Genomic DNA, 16,757 nt, shown 5'->3' with positions numbered 1-16,757 from the left:
TACCACCACCACCAATACTACCACTACTACCACCACCACTATTACCACCACAACTACTACCACCACTACTACCACCACCACCACCACCACCACCACCAATACCACCACTTCTACCACCACCACTACTACCACCACTACTACCACCACTTCTACCACCACCACCACCACCAATACTACCACTTCTACCACCACCACTATTACCGCCACAACTACTACCACCACTACTACCACCACCACCACCACCAATACCACCACTTCTACCACCACCACTATTACCGCCACAACTACTACCACCACTACTACCACCACCACAACTACCACCACCACTTCTACCACCACTACTACCACCACCACTACTACCACCACCACTACTACCACCACCACTTCTACCACCACAACTACTACCACCACTACTACCACCACTTCTACCACCACCACCACCACCAATACCACCACTTCTACCACCACCACTATTACCGCCACAACTACTACCACCACTACTACCACCACCACCACTACTACCACTTCTACCACCACCACTACTACCACTTCTACCACCACCACTACTACCACCAATACTACCACCACTTCTACCACCACCACCACCACCAATACCACCACTTCTACCACCACCACTATTACCGCCACAACTACTACCACCACTACTACCACCACCACCACCACCAATACCACCAATACTACCACCACCACTATTACCGCCACAACTACTACCACCACAACTACTACCACTACCACCACCACCACTACTACCACTTCTACCACCACCACTACTACCGCCACAACTACTACCACTACTACCACCACCACTACTACCACCACTACTACCACTTCTACCACCACCACTATTACCGCCACCACTACTACCACCACTACTACCACCACCACCACCACCACTACTACCACTTCTACCACCACCACTATTACCGCCACAACTACTACCACCACTACTACCACCACCACCACCACCAATACTACCACTTCTACTACCACCACTTTTACCGCCACCACTATTACCACCACAACTACTACCACCACTACTACCACCACCACCACCACCACCACTACTACCACTTCTACCACCACCACTATTACCCCACAACTACTACCACCACTACTACCACCACCACCAATACTACCACTTCTACCACCACCACTATTACCGCCACCACTACTACCACCATTACTACCACCACCACCACCACCACCACCAATACTACCACTTCTACCACCACCACTATTACCGCCACAACTACTACCACCACTACTACCACCACCACCACTACTACCACTTCTACCACCACCACTATTACCGCCACCACTATTACCACCACAACTACTACCACCACTACTACCACCACCACTATTACCGCCACAACTACTACCACCACTACTACCACCACCACCAATACTACCACTTCTACCACCACCACTATTACCGCCACAACTTCTACCACCACTACTACCACCACCACCACCACCAATACTACCACTTCTACCACCACCACTATTACCGCCACAACTACTACCACCACTACTACCACCACTACTACCACTTCTACCACCACCACTATTACCGCCACAACTACTACCACCACTACTACCACCACCACCAATACTACCACTTCTACCACCACCACTACTACCACCACTTTTACCGCCACCACTATTACCGCCACAACTACTACCACCACTACTACCACTTCTACCACCACCACTATTACCGCCACCACTATTACCGCCACCACTATTACCACCACTACTACCACCACCACCACCACCACTACTACCACTTCTACTACCACCACTTTTACCGCCACCACTATTACCACCACTACTACCACCACCACCACCACCACTACTACCACTTCTACCACCACCACTATTACCGCCACCACTATTACCACCACCACTACTACCACCACTACTACCACCACCACCACCACCACTACTACCACATCTACCACCACCACTACTACCACCACTACTACCACCACCACCACTTCTACCACCACCACTATTACCGCCACAACTACTACCACCACTACTACCACCACCACCACTACTACCACTTCTACCACCACCACTACTACCGCCACCACTATTACCGCCACAACTACTACCACCACTACTACCACCACCACCACCACCACTACTACCACTTCTACCACCACCACTATTACCGCCACCACTATTACCGCCACCACTATTACGGCCACAACTACTACCACCACTACTACCACCACCACCACTACTACCACCACTACCACCACCACCACCACCACTTCTACCACCACCACCACTACTACCACCACCACTATTACCGCCACCACTACTACCACCAATTCTTCCAGTGCCATGAAGACTGCTAACGCAAGCCTGTTGGGAAAAGTAATGCAGTAGTTAGATATGTTACATGAAAGGAGAGGGTCTGTCCACTACAGAGTCAGGGTCCAGCAGGAAGTGTCTCTGGTTGATGCTTCCTGTGGCCGTATCTATGGTAACCACTGGAAAGCCCATCTGGAGGATCCAACGGTTCATGATATCATCTACAGAGGCTGGGAGGTCTAACCCTGGCGTCGAGTCGGCGGCCTAAAAACAACAACAACAACCACAACATCAACAGTTCATCAGCCCACTGGGCTACAGAGTGAATATCAGGACCCATAACAACCACAACATCAACAGTTCATCAGCCCACTGGGCTACAGAGTGAATATCAGGACCCATGTTCATAAAACTTACTTACATTTATAACTGTAGTGTTAGTTTCCTTACATTTATAACTGTAGTGTTAGTTTCCTTACATTTATAACTGTAGTGTTAGTCTCCTTACATTTATAACTGTAGTGTTAGTCTCCTTACATTTATAACTGTAGTGTTAGTTTCCTTACATTTATAACTGTAGTGTTAGTTTCCTTACATTTATAACTGTAGTGTTAGTCTCCTTACATTTATAACTGTAGTGTTAGTTTCCTTACATTTATAACTGTAGTGTTAGTTTCCTTACATTTATAACTGTAGTGTTAGTTTCCTTACATTTATAACTGTAGTGTTAGTTTCCTTACATTTATAACTGTAGTGTTAGTTTCCTTACATTTATAACTGTAGTGTTAGTTTCCTTACATTTATAACTGTAGTGTTAGTTTCCTTACATTTATAACTGTAGTGTTAGTTTCCTTACATTTATAACTGTAGTGTTAGTTTCCTTACATTTATAACTGTAGTGTTAGTTTCCTTACATTTATAACTGTAGTGTTAGTCTCCTTACATTACTTACTACAGGTTCACAATGACTGGACCTATTGAATCATTATGGAAACTCAGACTACAGGTTCACAATGACTGGACCTATTGAGTCATTATGGAAACTCAGACTACAGGTTCACAATGACTGGACATATTGAATCATTATGGAAACTCAGACTACAGGTTCACAATGACTGGACCTAATGAATCATTATGGAAACTCAGACTATAGGTTCACAATGACTGGACATATTGAATCATTATGGAAACTCAGACTACAGGTTCACAATGACTGGACCTATTGAGTCATTATGGAAACTCAGACTACAGGTTCACAATGACTGGACCTAATGAATCATTATGGAAACTCAGACTACAGGTTCACAATGACTGGACCTAATGAATCATTATGGAAACTCAGACTACAGGTTCACAATGACTGGACCTATTGAATCATTATGGAAACTCAGACTACAGGTTCACAATGACTGGACCTAATGAATCATTATGGAAACTCAGACTACAGGTTCACAATGACTGGACCTAATGAATCATTATGGAAACTCAGACTATAGGTTCACAATGACTGGACCTAATGAATCATTATGGAAACTCAGACTACAGGTGACAGTGTAAACGTGGAGCCCAGCGTACGGTTCAGAATGACTGGACCTATTTGTCGTCCAGTTCCTAGATTAGTGAGGATTATTCGGCTAGTTGTATATGTTCAGCCCCCTATTGTACATGTTTTCCCACCTTTAAATATCTCAGGAAATTAACTTGAATATGACACCTTTCAGGATGATTCGTAAATATTTTCCTAACCCTAAATAATCAGAGATCAGAGTATTCTGTTAGCCAGCAAGCGGGATGTTTTTGCAACAGTTGAATTAAATGTATTCAGCAGCGCTGTTAAGAATAACGCCTGCAATAAGGTTGCACATTCATAAGGTATGTCTGAACACTGCAACTGCTTGAGAGAAACTGTGTTGCTGGAAATGAATAATGGGCCATTTGAAGGTTGACTAAGGATCTGTAATCTGCAGGTGCTTCCAGAGGTCTGGTAAACTGTGTTGCTGAATAATGGGCCAGGTATATGAAGGTTGACATTATGACCAGGATCATGTATTACCATCTGCAGGTGCTTCCAGAGGTCCTGGTAAACTGTGTTGCTGTACTTGAATGTGTTCAGATACGTCTGTGGAGATCAGGTCACATTTCAGCTTCAAAATATCAAATCACTTCTCTTTCAGTCGGTCACTCTGTATCATCATTTTATTTAACCTTTATTTAACTAGGCAAGTCAGTTATTTTCAATGACGGCCTACGCAGGCCAAACCCGGATGACGCTGGGCCAATTGTACTCCGCCCTATGGTACTCTGAATCACAGCCAGTTGTGATACAGCCTGGATTTGAACCTAGCACTGAGATGCAGTGCCATGGGGCTCCCGAGTGGCGCAGCGGTCTGAGATGACAGGAGTGAACGACCAATCACATTCACCTGAAGAACACAAAGACAAGCCCAATGGGACAACGAATGCAAAGCCTGCCCTAGGAAGCCCATCTTCCTGGCTATAACGTTCATTTCCTCAAGTCTTCGCTCTTCAGCTCGCCTGAAGGAGACCGTGTCACACAATTTACAAAGACTACTGGATTAGGCTCCGACTTATAGCTGTCTGTTAGTGGGGAGAGAGTACCCAGCGAGCAATGAGGAACCTGCCCAGAAGCTAAAAAAAAAATATAAAAAAATATGCCATTTAGCTGACGCTTTTATCCAAAGCGACTTACAGTCATGTGTGCATACATTCTACGTATGGGTGGTCCCGGGGATCGAACCCACTACCCTGGCGTTACAAGCGCCATGCTCTACCAACTGAGCTACAGAAGGACCATACCATACCAAATATGTGTATGGACCAATAAAATTTGATTTGGATTTGATTTGAAATTATTGCGAGCTCCGGTGTCATAGTCAGGAAGGTGTGGCTTCTGAGGGCGGGCTCTACATTCATTGGCCCATTGGGTGTGTTTTTAGTTTTCTTCAGGTGAATGTGATTGGTCGTTGACTCCCCATAGCATGTTATACCTCGTTCCCTCCTTCAGGGAGCAGTAGTTATATTCTTAACTGTAAGTTCTCACTTTTATATGTGTCACTCATATATATATATATATATACACTGCTCAAAAAAATAAAGGGAACAAAATAAAGGGAACGAAACAACACAATGTAACTCCAAGTCAATCACACTTCTGTGAAATCAAACTGTCCACTTAGGAAGCAACACTGATTGACAAGACATTTCACATGCTGCAAATGGAATAGACAACAGGTGGAAATTATAGGCAATTAGCAAGACACCCCCAATAAAGGAGTGGATCTGCAGGTGGTAACCACAGACCACTTCTCAGTTCCTATGCTTCCTGGCTGATGTTTTGGTCGCTTTTGAATGCTGGCGGTGCTTTCACTCTAGTGGTAGCATGAGACGGAGTCTACAACCCACACAAGTGGCTCAGGTACTGCAGCTCATCCAGGATGGCACATCAATGCGAGCTGTGGCAAGAAGGTTTGCTGTGTCTGTCAGCGTAGTGTCCAGAGCATGGAGGCGCTACCAGGAGACAGGCCAGTACATCAGGAGACGTGGAGGAGGCCGTAGGAGAGCAACAACCCAGCAGCAGGACCGCTACCTCCACCTTTGAGCAAGGAGGAGCAAGAGAAGCACTGCAAGAGCCCTGAAAAATGACCTCCAGCAGGCCACAAATGTGCATGTTTCTGCTCAAACGGTCAGAAACAGACTCCATGAGGGTGGTATATGAGGGCCCGACGTCCACAGGTGGGGGTTGTGCTTACAGCCCAACACCGTGCAGGACGTTTGGCATTTGCCAGAGAACACCAAGATTGGCAAAATTCGCCACTGGCGCCCTGTGCTCTTTACGGATTGAAAGCAGGTTCACACTGAGCACATGTGACAGACGTGACAGAGTCTGGAGACGCCGTGGAGAACGTTCTGCTGCCTGCAACATCCTCCAGCATGACCGGTTTGGCGGTGGGTCAGTCATGGTGTGGGGTGGCATTTCTCTGGGGGGCCGCACAGCCCTCCATGTGCTCGCCAGAGGTAGCTTGACTGCCATTAGGTACCGAGATGAGATCCTCAGACCCCTTGTGAGACCATATGCTGGTGCGGTTGGCCCTGGGTTCCTCCTAATGCAAGACAATGCTAGACCTCATGTGGCTGGAGTGTGTCAGCAGTTCCTGCAAGAGGAAGGCATTGATGCTATGGACTGGCCCGCCCGTTCCCCAGACCTGAATCCAATTGAGACATCTGGGACATCATTTCTCGCTCCATCCAACAACGCCACGTTGCACCACAGACTGTCCAGGCGTTGGCGGATGCTTTAGTCCAGGTCTGGGAGGAGATCCCTCAGGAGACCATCCGCCACCTCATCAGGAGCATGCCCAGGTGTTGTAGGGAGGTCATACAGGCACATGGAGGCCACACACACTACTGAGCCTCGTTTTGACTTGTTTTAAAGACATTACATCAAAGTTGGATCAGCCTGTAGTGTGGTTTTCCATTTTGAGTGTGACTCCAAATCCAGATGATTTCCATTGACAATTTCTACGTGATTTTGTTGTCAGCACATTCAACTATGTAAAAAAAAAAAGATTTAATAAGAATATTTAATTCATTCAGATCTAGGATGTGTTATTTTAGTGTTCCCTTTATTTCTTTGAGCAGTGTATATAAATCTAAACAAAATGATGTGGAACAAAATATAGTAATTAGACATGTACATAATCATAAACATTACTCACACTAAGTCCTCGGGCAAAGACCGGCTCTGTCAAGAACTCAGACAGCATCCTCAGAACTGCAGCTCCCTAGGAGGAAGAGAACACAGGATATAAGAAATAAAACGTCTGTACTGTCATGGCCCAGTACAGCCTGCCGCTCTCGCCCGAATCAAAATCCCTAAGAGAAATGCAGACAGAAAATTATTACATTTCCTTGAGGACATGTGACATTTGCTATTTCAAAGTAATTCCGATAATTTTATTTCAAGTTGACTAAAACCCAGATGATTTTGACCAAGGTGATTCTGACCCAGATGACTTTGACCCAGGTGATTTTGACCCAGATGATTTTGACCCAGATGATTTTGACCCAGATGATTTTGACCCAGGTGATTTGGACCCAGATGATTTTGACCCAGGTGACTTTGACCCAGATGATTTTGACCCAGATGATTTTGACCCAGGTGATTTTGACCCAGATGATTTTGACCCAGGTGATTCTGACCCAGATGACTTTGACCCAGGTGATTTTGACCCAGATGACTTTGACCCAGATGACTTTGATTCTGATTCTGACCAGATGACTTTGACCCAGGTGATTTTGACCCAGATGACTTTGACCCAGGTGATTTTGACCCAGATGACTTTGACCCAGGTGATTTTGACCCAGATGACTTTGACCCAGGTGATTCTGACCCAGATGACTTTGACCCAGGTGATTCTGACCCAGATGATTTTGACCCAGGTGAATGTAGCATGCTGGGCTGTGCTGTGAAGCCAGTAGGTTGCCAGTAAGAGGTGTGATTAGAAGCATACCTTGCTGTAGGTGATGGTGTCAAACAGTTCACTGATCTGTGCAGGCCTCATGATGTCTTCCTCTTTGGCAGAGAGAGGGTGAGAGGAGGCCAGCGCATCTACAGACATCGCCCCATGCACCTCCTTCAGCACTATTAGGTCTGTCTGTGGAGACATCAGGCCTTCGCTTTTAACCTTTCACTTGTACCGGCAGATGGAATTTGGAGAGCAGATTTATTTGTGGATTAAATCCCTGAGAAGGGTATATTTGCAGAGCTGTGCAACAGTTCAAGTTGTAATGTACATGTTTTATCTCAAGTCAAGTTAGGCGTCACTCAGATATGATGAAAAGAAAGACTCACTACGTTCCACGTGGGTTCAGCAGAGTTGGCCCCAAGATACGAGACGTAGGAGGCAAAGCCCTCGTTGAGCCACAGGTCATTCCACCACTTCATGGTCACCAGGTTACCAAACCACTGTGGACATATAAACCTTATTCAGCCAGTGGCATAGAGGGACAGGACACGGGGTGCAGAGAGGAGAGGGACAGGACACAGGGTGCAGAGAGGAGAGGGACAGGACACAGGGTGCAGAGAGGAGAGGGACAGGACACAGGGTGCAGAGAGGAGAGGGACAGGACACAGGGTGCAGAGAGGAGAGGGACAGGACGCAGGGTGCAGAGAGGAGAGGGACAGGACACAGGGTGCAGAGAGGAGAGGGACAGGACACAGGGTGCAGAGAGGAGAGGGACAGGACACAGGGTGCAGAGAGGAGAGGGACAGGACACAGGGTGCAGAGAGGAGAGGGACAGGACACAGGGTGCAGAGAGGAGAGGGACAGGACACAGGGTGCAGAGAGGAGAGGGACAGGACGCAGGGTGCAGAGAGGAGAGGGACAGGACGCAGGGTGCAGAGAGGAGAGGGACAGGACACAGGGTGCAGAGAGGAGAGGGACAGGACACAGGGTGCAGAGAGGAGAGGGACAGGACACAGGGTGCACAGAGGAGAGGGACAGGACACAGAGTGCAGAGAGGAGAGGGACAGGACACAGGGTGCAGAGAGGAGAGGGACAGGACGCAAGGACGGACAGGGTGCAAAGAGAGGAGGGACAGGACACAGGGTGCAGAGAGGAGAGGGACAGGACACAGGGTGCAGAGAGGAGAGGGACAGGACACAGGGTGCAGAGAGGAGAGGGACAGGACACAGGGTGCAGAGAGGAGAGGGACAGGACACAGTATATTATAGTATTGACTGTAATACAGACCAGGGGAGCCAGCTGCAGCCTCTCAGTATATTATAGTATTGACTGTAATACAGACCAGGCAGCCTCTCAGTATATTATAGTATTGACTGTAATACAGCCTCTGAGTATATTATAGTATTGACTGTAATACAGACCAGGCAGCCAGCTGCAGCCTCTCAGTATATTATAGTATTGACTGTAATACAGACCAGGGGAGCCAGCTGCAGCCTCTCAGTATATTAGAGTATTGACTGTAATACAGTCTCTCAGTATATTATAGTATTGACTGTAATACAGACCAGGGGAGCCAGCTGCAGCCTCTCAGTATATTATAGTATTGACTGTAATACAGACCAGGGGAGCCAGCTGCAGCCTCTCAGTATATTAGAGTATTGACTGTAATACAGACCAGGCAGTCAGCTGCAGCCTCTCAGTATATTATAGTATTGACTGTAATACAGACCAGGCAGCCAGCTGCAGCCTCTCAGTATATTATAGTATTGACTGTAATACAGCCTCTGAGTATATTATAGTATTGACTGTAATACAGACCAGGGGAGCCAGCTGCAGCCTCTCAGTATATTATAGTATTGACTGTAATACAGACTCTCAGTATATTATAGTATTGACTGTAATACAGCCTCTGAGTATATTATAGTATTGACTGTAATACAGACCAGGCAGCCAGCTGCAGCCTCTCAGTATATTATAGTATTGACTGTAATACAGACCAGGGAGCCAGCTGCAGCCTCTCAGTATATTATAGTATTGACTGTAATACAGACCAGGGGAGCCAGCTGCAGCCTCTCAGTATATTATAGTATTGACTGTAATACAGACTCTCAGTATATTATAGTATTGACTGTAATACAGACCATGTGAGCCAGTTCATGAGAGATGACCGTAGCGATCCACTCTTTGTCTCCATTGGACGAGCTGGCAGGGTTGTAGAGCAGGGCTGTCTCTCTGTAGGTGATCAGACCCCAGTTCTCCATGGCTCCAGCACTGAAGTCAGGCAGAGCTATCTGGTCTACAGAGTAAAGGAGCTGAAATATCCATTACAGTCTCAAATGGTGTCCTATTCCCTATATAGTGCACTACTTTAGCCTAGAGGCCTATGGGCCCTGGTCAAAGGTAGGGTCACTACAAAGGGAATATGGTGCCATTCGGGAGCCATTTGGAATCTCTCTTCAACAACAGACGGGGATTCCGAGAGGAAGAGTATTACTCTTTAAGTATTACCTGATTTGGTCAGAGGATAGCTTGAGCTGTAGTAGTTTTCAAAGAACTCCAGGATCGGTCCAGTTTTTTCGAGGGCGTAATCTCCCTGGCCCTCAGCAATGGCCTGTTTGCGAGCCCAAATCCTGATCTGGAAAATAGACATGTTTTCCGTCATGAGATCCTGTACCCTGGGGTCTCAGTTATAAAACATCCTGTACCCTGGGGTCTCATTTATAAAACATCCTGTACCCTGGGCCCTCATTTATAAAACACCCTGTACCCTGGGGCCTCATTTATAAAACATCCTGTACCCTGGGGCCTCATTTATAAAACATCCTGTACCCTGGGGCCTCATTTATAAACACCCTGTACCCTGGGCCCTCATTTATAAAACATCCTGTACCCTGGGCCCTCATTTATAAAACATCCTGTACCCTGGGGTCTCATTTATAAAACATCCTGTACCCTGGGCCCTCATTTATAAAACATCCTGTACCCTGGGGTCTCATTTATAAACACCCTGTACCCTGGGGCCTCATTTATAAACATCCTGTACCCTGGGACCTCATTTATAAACATCCTGTACCCTGGGGCCTCATTTATAAACATCCTGAACCCTGGGGCCTCATTTATAAAACATCCTGAACCCTGGGGCCTCATTTATAAAAAAATGTTCTTAGATTTATACTTGAACTTAGTCGTAAAATGATTTCCGACAGTGTGCTCACGTTGGATTCATAAAAGATATTGAAATAAAAACAATTGATGACGCAGGTTCTAAGAAGCCCATTTGTAACTTACGGTCTTGTGATCTATAAATCTCTAATTAACTTCAAATCACCGATTTCCCCTTATAGAATGCTAGAACATATGAGGGTTTAGACAGGAATAGCCAAAAAGGACCAAAAGAGAAAAGCTAACTTTGTGGAAGACGAGATCACGGCGATGGTAGAGGAGATTGAAGACAGGCAACACGTATTATTCGGTGGACTAAATAGTGGGTTGACAAACAAAGCCAAACAGGGATCTTGGGAGTGTGTCACCACTGCAGTGAACGAGGTGGGGCAGCAAGACAGAACTGTGTCTGATGTGAATAAGGAATGGTCTGACTTTAAACTGAAATGGTCTGAAAGGGGAAAGAAATGGTCTGAAAACTGGGGAAAGAAATGGTCTGGCCTTAAACTGTAGGGGAAAGAAATGGTATGAAAGGGGAAAGAAATGGTCTGAAAGGGGAAAGAAATGGTCTGAAAGGGGAAAGAAATGGTCTGAAAGGGGAAAGAAATGGTCTGGCCTTAAACTGTAGGGGAAAGAAATGGTATGAAAGGGGAAAGAAATTGTCTTTTTATTTTATTTTATTTTACCTTTATTTAACCAGGCAAGTCAGTTAAGAACACATTCTTATTTTCAATGGGTTAACTGCCTGTTCAGGGGCAGAACGACAGATTTGTACCATGTCAGCTCGGGGGTTTGAACTTGCAACCTTTTGGTTACTAGTCCAACGCTCTAACCACTAGGCTACGCTGCCGCCCCAAACTGACCTTAAACTGCAAGGGAAAGAAATGGTCTGACCTTAAACTGCAAAGGAAAGAAATGGTCTGACCTTAAACTGCTGACCTTAAACTGGGGAAAGAAATGGTCTGACCTTAAACTGCAAGGGTCTGAAAGAATAAAGAATAGCCATACACAACCAGCAGGACAATCACTGACCATTTCAACGTCAAGTCTCGACTCTGAGTAGAGATATGACCATTTCAACCTCAAAGTAAGGTTTTATAATAACTACTTATACGTGGTTTTCTGAGTCAGTCATACCTAGGATCAGAATTGATCCGGTCCGTTTTATAAATGAGGCCCCTGATCTTTACTATCTGTACTGACCTGTAGAGACCGACAGAGGGCATCACAGAGAAACAAACCAATAATGTCTCCCTCATCCTGAAGTCAGAGTATACTGAAGTTGCCCCTAGAGACGCTGATCTGGGATCAGTTTGGCAATGAGGCCCTTTATCTACTTTCCAAGGTCCCCCTGGAGATGCTGACCTGGGATCAGTTTGGCAATGAGGCCGTTTATCTACTTTCCAAGGTCCCCCTGGAGATGCTGACCTGGGATCAGTTTGACAATAAGGCCCTTTATCTACTTTCCAAGGTCCCCCTGGAGATGCTGACCTGGGATCAGTTTGGCAATGAGGCCCTTTATCTACTTTCCAAGGTCCCCCTGGAGATGCTGATCTGGGATCAGTTTGACAATGAGGCCCTTTATCTACTTTCCAAGGTCCCCCTGGAGATGCTGACCTGGGATCAGTTTGGCAATGAGGCCCTTTATCTACTTTCCAAGGTCCCCCTGGAGATGCTGACCTGGGATCAGTTTGACAATGAGGCCCTTTATCTACTTTCCAAGGTCCCCCTGGAGATGCTGACCTGGGATCAGTTTGACAATGAGGCCCTTTATCTACTTTCCAAGGTCCCCCTGGAGATGTTGACCTGGGATCAGTTTGGCAATGAGGCCCTTTATCTACTTTCCAAGGTCCCCCTGGAGATGCTGATCTGGGATCAGTTTGACAATGAGGCCCTTTATCTACTTTCCAAGGTCCCCCTGGAGATGCTGACCTGGGATCAGTTTGACAATGAGGCCCTTTATCTACTTTCCAAGGTCCCCCTGGAGATGTTGACCTGGGATCAGTTTGGCAATGAGGCCCTTTATCTACTTTCCAAGGTCCCCCTGGAGATGCTGACCTGGGATCAGTTTGACAATAAGGCCCTTTATCTACTTTCCAGGAGCAGTATCCCTTTAAGGTTAGGATTTGGGTAATCTCTCGTGAACAGACTACATAGACACCTGACCAAATTATGCAACATTTTAGTTCTGGGATAACTGAAGTAAGGTTTGGGGGAGGGAAACTGATCATAGATCTGTACCTAGGGGAAACTTCATCCCAGAGCAGCTAACGCAGACAAATAAGAACAAGAGCAGATTAATAAAATAAAAATATGTACCAAAACTTTTTCTGCTGACTGGATGAAATCGAACTCACTGACGACAAAGGCGAGTAGGTAGGTTGACATGAGGGGTGTGGGTTGGAAGCTGGTCCGAGTAACATCCTGGCCGTTGACAGTGACATTGACTGAGGCTACAGGTGCAGAGAGAGAAACAGGTTAGTGAGCGTAGCAGAGACACTACGTTGGTTTCCCCAGCAACAGGAGTTCAGATCCCTACCGTGAAAACATATTGGTTTCCCCAGCAACAGGAGTTCAGACACCTACCGTGACAACATATTGGTTTCCCCAGCAACAGGAGTTCAGATCCCTACCATACCTTAAGGGAAGAATTCGGCAGTACCTGTATGGTTAGTGAGAAAGTCCATATTGCAAATGTACGGTCCCTTACTAGACGTCCGAAATCGTTTGTAAAATTCGCGGACGGCGTCGGGCCGAGCGGCAGGGCCGGACCTACCAGGAAGTCATCAAATGAACGTTGTCGGACATTCGGTTTCCGTTTACAAAAATAATAAGATTTATGTCATTTTTCCCATGTCCCGGAAATTCCCACAAGAGGGCATAAGCAATCATATGGCTATTGCTACAAAACATCACGATTCACGACGGGGCCTTATCTCGAAAACTGAAAATATTTAGAAGCCGAAACTCGGTGAGCGTAGGGGCGGCATAATGGGCAGTTGGCCCCGAACAAGATGGCGTCTAGGCCTCAACGGTTTTTGAGTTATGGCCATTTATCTGGGATTAAAGGTCCAAAATGAAAATAGAGAAATTATTTTTCCACTTCACGTCAAAGTCAAGGAGCCTCCGGTGTCAATAAAAAAAGAACCAGCCATTTATCTATCGTCATTTAAGAGAAATCGTACAACGACACCTTGGTGATGTTCACGGATAGGTGTTTTTTTTTCAACGGTTACAGATCCAGTTGCAGGTTGTTCTTACGAATCTTTTTAAAGTGTGCTGCGGAGCTCTGCGAGATTTCTGTGATTTTCTATGATTTTCTGAAATAACACACACTCACTAAACCCTCCGTAAATAACTCAGTTCTTAACGTAAAGACTTAAAACTCGGGATTCTGTAAAGGCATACCCCAATCATGATATGAGTTTATTTATAGCTTCCTGTGCCAACCGGAAGTGCCTTTAATGGTGTCACAGTGGCAGTTTCCATGGGTTAAAAAGGTCAGATCTTTTCAAAACTTCATATGTGTGACTAGGTAACCCTCATGAACTGTAAATCAGTCATTTCTCCCAGCAGATGTCAAAGAAAAGCTCTCACACGCACACACAGCAAGGATGGAGTGAAAAAGTGTGGTTCTTAAAGACACAGAGAGCAGGCAATGGCATAAACATAATGTCTAGGCCGTGCCGAGTTCAACGAGATATCCCGCTTGACCGTAGCTCGCTCGGTCTGAGCGCAGCGACCATTAGAAAAGTAGGCCCAAAATGAAGCCTGCCCCACAACGTCATTTGCTTTTGGGTGACAGTGAGAGAACCGTTAGGGTGAGAAGCACAATTCGACCTCAGGTATGTTCCTAAGGTCCTTCCGATCCGTGCAAGCCTAACGTTGACAGTGTGGCATTAACCCTTAATAGTTAAAAGATGGTGTTTACTTCAAAAAGTTTGCATTGATTTCTCTCCCCATAGGAATACATTGCCTTTACCCCTAAATTCAACCTGAAGTCTATATGGGTTATGAATGCCGTATGAACCTGTCTTTGGTAACAGTCCATCAGGCCAGTATGAGGTCTACCTGTGTTGATTCTAAGCTTCCTGGACCAACCGGAAGTGGTTAAAATCACCCTAAAAGTGTTTTTCCATTACCTGCCTGCAGTTTGATAGACATAGTGCATTCAACCCTGTGTAAATCAGTCAATTCTTAACGTAAGGACTTAAAACTCAGGATTCTGTAAAAGCATAGCCCAGTGAGGATATGTGTTGACTTATAGCTTCCTGTGACAACCGGAAGTGCCTTAATTGGTGTCTCAGGGGCTGTTTCGAGGGGTTAAAAAGTCAGATCTGTCCAAAACTTCATATGTGTGATTAGGCAACCCCCATGAACTGTAAATCAGTCATTTTTCCCATAAAATTTCAAAGGAAAACTAAATCACACAGACACACAACTTGGAAGGAGGGACGTATTGGGGTTTGTAGAGACAGACAGTGCCTCCAATAGTTAGCTTTGTTCGAGCTAAAAAAGAACCGTCAGACCTAGAGTTCCGAAACTTTAGAAACCTGTTCTAGGCCTTGGGTCGATAGTGCGTGGTGAGTTAGGTGGCTCTAGAAGGTTCTCGGACCGAGAAATAGCCTCGTACATTTGCAATGTCTTCAATTCATTTTGACCATTACGAAAATGGCGACATTTAGAAAAGTCTCAGAGACACAAGACTAGGTGCATTGAAACCGGCTCGGGCCATAGAGACGGACCACAACGTTTCGGTCCGATAGCTCATTCAAGGACCCCATAGCAAGGCATTGAAAAAATGGATTTTCAGCACCAATTAGGGTTTTACTCGGGCACCGAAGGACCTATCGAGCCGAAACTCGGGATTCGGGGTCGCCTCACATAGGCCTTCACATAATGTCTGACCTGGACCCGCAGCTAGAACGTAACTATGTGTTTTACGTTTTATTATGTTTTAAACTAATGGCGCTGTGAATTATGGGCCTGCTCTGACATATGTGATAGTTGGCTTCTAAATGAGTTGGAAAAAGTGGGTTTGGTGTCAATTGGTATCAGTTTGGTGTCAGAATGACATCTAATTGACTGGTGGACACTGACTTGCTAGTTGACTTTTGTACATTAGCAATATGTTTAAACGGAGAGGGACCATCACCAAAATGGCATTCTGAAATCAACACAAAAATGGCATCACCATAGTCTCCAGGCTGTGCAGAGTTCAACGAGACGCCCCGCTTGACCGTAGCTCGCTCTGAGTGCAGCGACCTTGAAAAAAAAGAAGGCGCAAAAGGAAGCCTGGCCCTCAATGTCATTTGCTTTTGGGTGACAGTGAGAGAACCGTTAGGGTGAGAAGCACAATTCGACCTCAGGTACGTTCCTGAGGTCCTCCCGATCCGTGCAAGCCTAACCTTGACCATGTGGCATTAACCCTTAATAGTTAAAATAAGGTGTTTACTTCAAAGAGTTTGCATTGACTTCTCTCCCCATAGGAATACATTGCCTGCACCCCTAAATTCAACCTGAAGCCTATGTGGGTTATGAATGACTTATGAACCTGTCTTCTATGACAGTCCATCAGACCACTATGAGGTCTACCTGTGCCAATTATAAGCTTCCTGAAGCAACCGGAAGTGGTTGAAATCACCTTATCAGTGTTGATCCATACACTGCATGCAGTTTGATAGACATAGTGCATTCAACCCTGTGTAGATCAGTCAATTCTTAACTTAAAGACTTAAAACTCAGGATTCTGTAAGTGGCTAT

General features: G+C 45.8%; 1 pseudogene; it reads right to left on the bottom strand.

The window, feature by feature from the left end:
- The window catches only part of LOC127923638 (aminopeptidase Ey-like), a 32,157-nt pseudogene extending 18,566 nt beyond the window's left edge, over positions 1-13,591 (bottom strand).
- Positions 13,592-16,757: the final 3,166 nt, after the last annotated feature.

This window comes from Oncorhynchus keta, unplaced genomic scaffold (assembly GCF_023373465.1).
Source record: "Oncorhynchus keta strain PuntledgeMale-10-30-2019 unplaced genomic scaffold, Oket_V2 Un_contig_30276_pilon_pilon, whole genome shotgun sequence".
NCBI classification, from domain to species: domain Eukaryota; kingdom Metazoa; phylum Chordata; class Actinopteri; order Salmoniformes; family Salmonidae; genus Oncorhynchus; species Oncorhynchus keta.
Note: the sequence above shows the minus strand (reverse complement) of the source record. Positions and strands in the feature narration are given on the sequence as shown.